Genomic DNA, 8,361 nt, shown 5'->3' on the forward strand with positions numbered 1-8,361 from the left:
CAATGGCCGCCGCCCTCGCTGCGTTCGCGAGCTGCCGTCAGCGCTGACAAGCGGCATCCTCAAAAAGCCATTGGCTAGTGCTAACGATACCTTCTCAATGATGTCGATGCGTTTAGTAGTGAATATTGCTTGGGCGCTACCCGATGACTTTATTCTTCCATACAAACCAGAGAAAATTTCGGGGCTGTGGAAATATTTCGTCAGCGGAGGCGAATTGGTAGAAATAAGTGACACCGAAATTTTTTAATCGAAATTCCCTTCCATCCTACGTGCATAGTTCAAAATCCTGACGTGACTAGACACAATCCTTTTAAAGGCGACTCCTTCGCTGACGCGGTAGGCCTCTTTTAAGCATCAGTGAGCCGCTCATTCGGTTCAAGATACCCTGTTTTGGGAAAAAACTTTCTGCATTTTGAGGCCCCTTTACACATCAGAAGAGCCCAATTCTGGATTAGGAGATCCCTATGCGTTAGGGGGCCCTGATTTTGGGATAAGCAAGCCATTCCGTGGATTGGTAAGCCGCTCTTTTGATCAAAAGCCTCCTACTCTGTATTAAAAGGCCGGTTTTGTGATGGGACGCCATTTTTGGACCTGGCGGCTCCCGTTCGTAAACTATGACCCTTCGCAAGGTTACGAGATTTCTCATTTGCATAAACAGACCCATTTCTGAATCAGGAAACCCTGTTACCAATAAGACAGCCTCTGTTCCGGATGAAGAGGCCCTCTTTTGTGATCAGAAGGTCATTTTGTTGGATTGAGAGGCTCATTTGTGAATCAGGAGCCCCGTTTGTTATCAGGAGACCCGTTTGTTATCAGGAGATCCGTTTGTTATCAGGAGACCCGTTTTAATGATGAGGAGACCCGTTTGCTAGATCGCGAGGTTTCTTTCTAAATGATAATGCACTTTTTCTATCATCAGCCCCTTTCCTGTATTGGGGGCCCGGCTTGTCCGGGCCACCTGACCATTTGTAAGCGAGGGGTGCATTTAAGGAGGCCCCCTCTCCCAATCGTGAGTCCAGTCTCAATTTGGATCAAGGATCCTTGTAGGATGTAGGTTGATCCTTGATCCAACCTTGTAGGATCAAGAAGCCTCTATCTTGATCTATCTCGATCTAGCTCAGGGGTGTAGTCTCGTAGTATGAGTTGGGAGTCGAGAAATGAAAATTGACGTAACCTTCCTCCAGCGGAGCCAACAAACGGCTTTTCCCGGCTTCTACCCATTGTTTTCCTCTAAGTTAGGGGCTAGAGCTCAATTTGCAGGGGTCTGAAGCCCGTCCCCCCGCAACTGATTAGGAAATTACCCACCCGATCTAGCCTGATATTGACCTGAGATTTAAGTCCTGAACCGACCCAAGCCCTACGTTGGCCCGATATTGGTCTACCATTGGCACCTGCTGATCACATGACCCCTTAATTGATGAGAACGCACTTGTTCTGGGTCTGATTGCCTTTTGTGCATTGGGGGCTTGGCGTTTATGAATCAGTTGACCTTTTGCAGAGCCCTGTAGTCGCTCATTAGCAGCCAGTTCAGGTATAGCAGGCCACTGTCTGAATCATGTGGCCATTTTCTTGATTCTGGCGACCCCTGTGTGATCATGAACCCAATATCTTGATCTATTTTGATGACGAGATTTAAGCATTTTACTGACCGAAGCCCATGTTAGCCAGACATTTCCGCAACATTCATACCCACTATTGATTAAAGATTCGAGCAAAAGCACGCTTCAGCCGCTATTAACTATTAGTTCTTGTGAAGCGGAGCATTTCAAGAGCGCCGTTTTCGAGAAACTCATCGACTCAAAGGCATAGCTGGGGTTTGGGCAAATGCCTAGGCAGAACCCCTAACCCCATGGAGGCGTTGACAAGTATGGTAAATCTCTGGGCGCATCTGTAGGCAGAGGCTTCACCAAAGCGTCGGAATGGATGGAGACGACTAACGGTTTGAGCAGTGGGCAGGGGCCGGGTCCAGAAATAGTTTGTTTAGTGATGTATTTGCTTTTATCGCCAACAGGGCAGCGCTCCCCTGACAGGTGAAGCCGTTTGAACAAAATACAATGAATACGCAGCACGAACATAACCAATGCACGACCATATCATAACCAACGCAACAGCATGAACACAACCAATGTACGGCATGTCTCAAAGCTAAGTGAACACACCACACATAAATAAAATTTACTTCATCATTTGAGCTCTAAAAATGTCAGCAATATCGTGACGTACATTCGCACTAGTGTTGCAGGCTAAACAAGTGTTCACAACGCTTGCCCTTCCGCAAAACAGACCGCTCTGTGCTGTTTGCACACGAGCGCGAGGTACAGCGAACAGCGTTCTGGTGCGGGTCGATCGAGGCGGGCCAAGCAAGGGGAAACAACTGGGCAGGATTTGAGAGTCCAGTTTACCTTGGAAGGTGCTTCTAAGAAAGAGCAAATCATACTTCACTCTTCGTGCTGCTAGGAATGGAATTTTTAAATGAAGCAGCAGGTTGCCATAAGAAAGGCAAGCTGTTTACCCGGCGAACGCGAAAGTAGCCAAATAAGAAACTTGTGCTGCATTTGATCGACAGGCACTATATGGGAACTGGCCGCCCCATCCAGCCCACGCTGCAACATTTTAAAACCAATGGCAAGTTTGCAAAATACGTAGCCATGACTATCCTTCGGTGGAAGTTTGACCTGTTGGTGCTGACCTGCAAAGACCGAATAAGGAGACCTGATTAAGTGCTTGATTACCCCTACTTTATCAAAGACATGCGAATCGAAGGTCAGTCTAGTTTTCAGCGGTGCGCCAGGGCCCTTAATTTTACAATCAAGAAACTCAGTTTTATCGATTAAATACTTGGTCTTGGCGGGAGCACGCCTGAGGGTCATCGTGAACGTTTTGCATTGTACAGTGTTGAGGATCAGCCTCCACCAGACCGACCACGCTACCAGGTGACTGAGATCCTTCTGCAGCAGCAGGCAGTTAGGCAGAGACGTAACTCTGCGGATTTTTTACATCATCGGCGTACAAAAGGTAGCCGGATTTAATTGTGTCCGGAGGATCATTAACAGACAATGAAAAAAAGGAGAGGAGCCGGAAGCAATCTTTCCGGGACGCCGGAGGTCACCAGTTTCCAGTCGGAAATTTTTCCGTTGCCAATAACCCTCTGACGACTGTCGGACAGATACAAAATAAGCCGTTATAGCACAGACTCCCTCAAATGGTATGAATATTTTAGCTTGTGGATTAGGAGATTATGGTTAACACTCTGGAAAGCAGCCGAATAATCAGTGCAAATGGCATCCGTCTGGTATTCGCCCGACATGGTCCTTCAACGCGACTAAGGGAAATGCACAAGTTCCTGCCACACGAACGCCTGGTAGTAAAGCCATGCTGATGAGGGCACAGCACAGGCGAGACGTGGTCAGACAGCTCGTCATACGAAACCAGTTCCAGTGTCTTCCTGTAGAGAGGCAGCAGGGGTATACTTATGTAATGTGACGGTTCCTTTTTGCTGCCTTTCTTGAAAATTGGTATAACGTTCGCCTGCTCCTACCCCGGGAAGACGTCAGGACTCTGAGAGGTTACAAATCTCGGTGAGCGGAGCGACCAACTCTTCCGCGCTTTCGGTGATTAAGCGGGCACTGGTATTGTCAGTCCCACAGGCCTTGTTGGAACTGACCATGGTTATCGCGGATCGCACGGCTGCCTCAGAGGCTCTCAGCTGACTCAGTGACTCGGCTGGGTAGCTCGGAGCATCAGGAAGGCTTTGCACACGAAAATTAGCAAACTTCATAGTAAAGGCGTCATTCAATGTGGCAACGCGAGCCATGCCATCAGACACGAGAGTCCGCTCAGAGTTACACAAGACTGGTGATATGCATGAATTCCTCGTGACGCATTTTAAAGACGATCAGCACCGCTTGGGACTATTCTGCAAGGCGTCGGTGAGCTTACGTAAGTGTTGAGTGTACTTGAATTTGATCACGAACTTAAGTCACGCCTCCCGTCCGCAAACTCAGCAGCGGCTGCCGGCCCGGAGATTTTCCGCAGTCATCGGCAAGCTGCCTTTTCCAGCCGGAGGGCAGCTCGCACTTTACCGTCGAAGCAGTGCTAGGTGCAGTCGGCCCCGGAGGATCCGTGGGGACGCGGTAACACAGGCGCGACAGCAGTGCCGTGCGGACGGCGCAGGCCACGCCGCCGCCTGCAGACCCACTACCTCGGCGGAGCCAGGTGTGCTGCTGGAATCCGACATCGGGCTCGGAGTCTAACACGGTGTCGTTCAGCCAGGTTTCCGATATTGCTGCCACGTCAGTTAGGATATTGCCACTACGTCAGTTAGGGCATTCTCATTGCACCACGAGCGTTTGGGTCTTTCGCCGCCCACCCTGTCTGTATATCAGGCAAGGTGAGAGTATTCCCTACCAGCGTACAGCTCGGTTTCTTGCTAGTACAGAGGTGCCTTGCTTGACCGTCTCAAGTCGACCGATGAACTTTTGAGCTAGCTAAAGAGCGGAACGTCACCTTCGTCGGTTTCTATGAGACTAGTATAAACCGTTATCAAAGCTCGCTGTAACAAGATTCTGCGATGACAAGGGGTGACAGTGGTTGCCTCAACGTGAGCCAGTGCCAAACCTTGCGCTGTGTCCCCTCCAAGGTCATACAAGGGCGACGTCATCATCGTCATCTGAGACCAATAATATCTCATGGCTTCGGAGAAGGCAGCCTGCTGTCGCCCCTAAAGATGCGCCCGGCACGGTGCAGAACGAGGCAGGATGTTTAATGGCCATACAGACTCAATGAGCCCCAAGGGTTGGAAAGGCGTCCTGTAGATATGTCGCCAAGTCCAGAAAGATGCCTTGAAAAATGAAAGTACATCCCAGCCATGGGTGTCGTTTTTTAAAGTTGTTGTCCAAAGCTTTGTCGAAATTCCAAGCATGTACCAGCTCTCTGTCTCAAAAGTATTATAAAACTATCAGGCTGTTACAAAATTCCCAAGTTTTTCATACCAGCTAACCGCTACCTACAACAATTCCAGTCAATACTCGTGTTACCTCATTCTCTCGCTCGAATTGAATAAAAAGAAGGAAAGTGTCGAAAAAGAAAATACTTTATAACAATTTACATCATGGCAGAATCATATAAGTTGTCTGAAAAAAATCAGCTGTTTTTATTTCAGTCAATCCAAACTCAAATTAAACTTTGTAAATTTCTGGAATTCTAAAAAAATTGGAAGCAATTGGCACCTCTAGTCCCGACTTCTGTTCTAGAAGGCCCCCTCCCCTCGAGGTCTCACTTAACTTCACCAAGTACTCATTCGACTCCCGTGTGGTCGGTCCTGAGGACGAGAAGGACGCCCGTAATAATAAAGGGGTGCTCTACAGCTGAATTTTCCCCTAGCGCCTCAAAGGGCGCCCTAAAGCTGGACAGTACGTGCCGGGGGTCAAAAGAACCGTGAGGCCTTCCACAATGCAAAGGGTTTAGGGGTTGAGCGCCCAGGGCTCCAAGACCGCCGCTGCGGCTCCAGATGTCCCGAGACCATAGCTAAAACGCCGTAAGAAACAGAATGTCCCGAGACCATGGCTAAAACGCCTTAAGAAACAGAAGGTCGTCCTAAACATTGATGGGACGTGCCTGAGGGCTAAAACGGGACTGCCTTTGGTCTGAGAATGTGTACTGAACTCAGTAAAATTGTCCAGAAGTCTTTAAAAACGCCCTGAAGAATCAAGGTAGTCTCCAACCATGAAGAGGCGCACCTGAAGACTCAAAAGGCGTCCTTAAGGTCTGACAGTATGCTATAGATGAATGAAAAGGCTCCCCAAGGGCCATTTGAAGGCTTTGGCTGACCTTGGTACTGTGGAGGGGGGCTCATGACGCAAGTGACCCGAGTTATGACCATGACCCATGACCCGAGTTACCTTCCAGACATTGAAGCTCTCAGGCACACGAGGCACAAGGCACGCAAGTTTAACGCAAGCCATTGAAGTTTTAAAGGTTCCCATGCGAAATAAGGGAACCTGTGGCGCCTAATATGCCAAACAAGTCTAATGCGCCTGGGGATAAAACTCCCGTCTGCGCACCGCGTTTTAGCAGTCACGAACCGCTGCCGCGCATCACGCTCACTTCTGCACTCCAAAAATGTGGTAATGGCGATTCTGCGCTCCCGCCCCTCCCCGCGTGGAAACACTGATCACGTCACCGTGTACTTGAAATGGAACCTCAAGATAGGAGCTCACATGGCCAGAGACTTGGTTTCAAATTAGTTTGATTTATATAATGCATGATCTCATTTGCACAAGTTAATTAGTCATGTCAGGTATGGGGACGAGGCCAGACTACTGACATAAACCCAACTCGAAGCCAAGAAAATGACGAGAAGCAGAAGTCGGAGCAGAAGCCGACGCCAGTGGCTTCTTGTTAAAAAGGCCCGATTTCAAGCTACTGGTTTTGAACATTTTACCCGCGAGGCCGAAGCGGAAGTCAGCGGCCTCGAAGTCAGGAACCGCGAAGCCCAAGCTGAACTCATCATTTAAAAACCATGAGCCCAAAGCCGTAATTCAGGCTCGTGCACAACGTTGTTTTGCGGAACCAAAACTAAGTATGCCCTTGGCTAAAAGCATACGGAATCACAAAAATATAATCAGGATTCTGCCAAAGAATTAGGACGGGGTGTAAGCATCATGGATGGAAAATGTTTACAGAGCGTTGTGCTTGACTTGTGTATTAGTATGCGGTCAACATTTTGGTCGAGTCTACTCGCAGGTCCTCGCGAGGTTACAGTTGCTCCTGAATCTCCCGTTTTTGGGAGTTAAGCTATACATGCGTCGCAGCATCGAAAAGTGCGACGGTACATCAGGGCGGAGGGGCGGGCAGGGCGGTTTTTGCAAAGTAAAGTCGCAACTGCAGGGAAAAAGCACCACGGTAATGCTGAAGCAACGCGCTCAACATGGTAGGAGACCGAAGCCGGAGTCATAATTCAGAAGTGATGATCGACGTTGAAATCGAGGCCGAGCGGACAGTTCAAGATGGGAAGAAGCGGGCTCACAAAAATGTATGAAAGAAAAACTATTGGTTTTACGCAACCAGTCGGTCGCATTTAAATATTTAAGGTAACGCCGAGCTTAAGAATTTTTTTGCAAGATTCACGACACATAGACGTCGTAGACATTGATAAAACGCGCCCACATCTATATAAAACTCACGTTCCGCTTATATCCTCATAAAGCAAACCGACTGCCATTCCCTTTTGGTGCAAACAGGCGCGGGTCATGCGGCGGGCATATCGCACTGCACAGTATAGTGCCTCACGACCGTGTTCACCTGGAAAACATTTCGCACAACCAATATTCAAGGAGTGGCGCTCACTGCCAAACAAAGTTCGTCCGAAGATATGTCTGCTGTAATTCAAACCAAGGTCTTTGACGTGGATATCCGTGACGAAACATCTATCGTTGATGCAAAATCAAAAGGTCTTCAAAGTTCAGATGCGTTTCGTAAGTATACGTGTTTTCCGCAAAAGCACTCGTATTTGTGCCCATCACAAGCAAACAAAAATCACCCCTTGCGATCCAAACTACTGTTATCGATTGTGCTCATTGTGTCTGACTTATGAGGGAATTCCGTGAGTGGGGAGAACCTCAGTAGGCAAGCAAGCTCTGATTAATACGGCAAACTCCCGGCCACAAAACGCAAGGAGCAAAAAGGCATATTGGCACTGGATGGGGTGTGACGGCGATCCGAGCCGATGTTCCACCGAGATGCGTGAAGACAAACTGGAGAAAGGTGAATGGTATATCGGGCTTCCATGTCTTATGAGGCGCTACCTCGGCGAGGCGTCACGGGGTGGGGTGCGTCGGTCCGATTGGGGTGGTGCGGTTGTGTCCGATGGGGTGGGGTGCGTTGTGTCCGATGGGTGGTGGGGTGCGTTGTGGTCCGATGGGTGGGGGTGTCGTTGTGTCCGATGGGGTGGGGGTGCTTTGTTCCGATGGGGTGGGGTGGCGTTGTGTCCGATGGGTGGGGTGCGTTGGTGTCCGATGGGGTGGGGGTGCGTTGTGTCCGATGGGGTGGGGTGCGTTGTGTCCGATTGTGGGGTGGCGTTGTGGTCCGATGGGGTGGGTTCGTTGTGTCCGATGGGTGGGGTGAGTTGTGGTCCGTGGTGTGGGGTGCGGTGTGTCAGATGGGTGGGGTGGGGTGCGTTTGTGTCCGATGGGGTGGGTGCGTTGTGTCCGATGGGGTTGGGGTGCGTTGTGTCCGATGGGGTGGGGTGCGTCGTGTCCGATGGGGTGGGGTGCGTTGTGTCCGATGGGGTGGGGGTGCGTTGTGTCCGATGGGGTGGGGTGCGTTGTGTCCGATGGGGTGGGGTGCGTTGTGTCCCGATGG

This window comes from Pollicipes pollicipes, unplaced genomic scaffold, assembly GCF_011947565.3.
Source record: "Pollicipes pollicipes isolate AB1234 unplaced genomic scaffold, Ppol_2.1 Scaffold_6138;HRSCAF=7277_pilon_pilon_pilon, whole genome shotgun sequence".
NCBI lineage: Eukaryota > Metazoa > Arthropoda > Thecostraca > Pollicipedomorpha > Pollicipedidae > Pollicipes > Pollicipes pollicipes.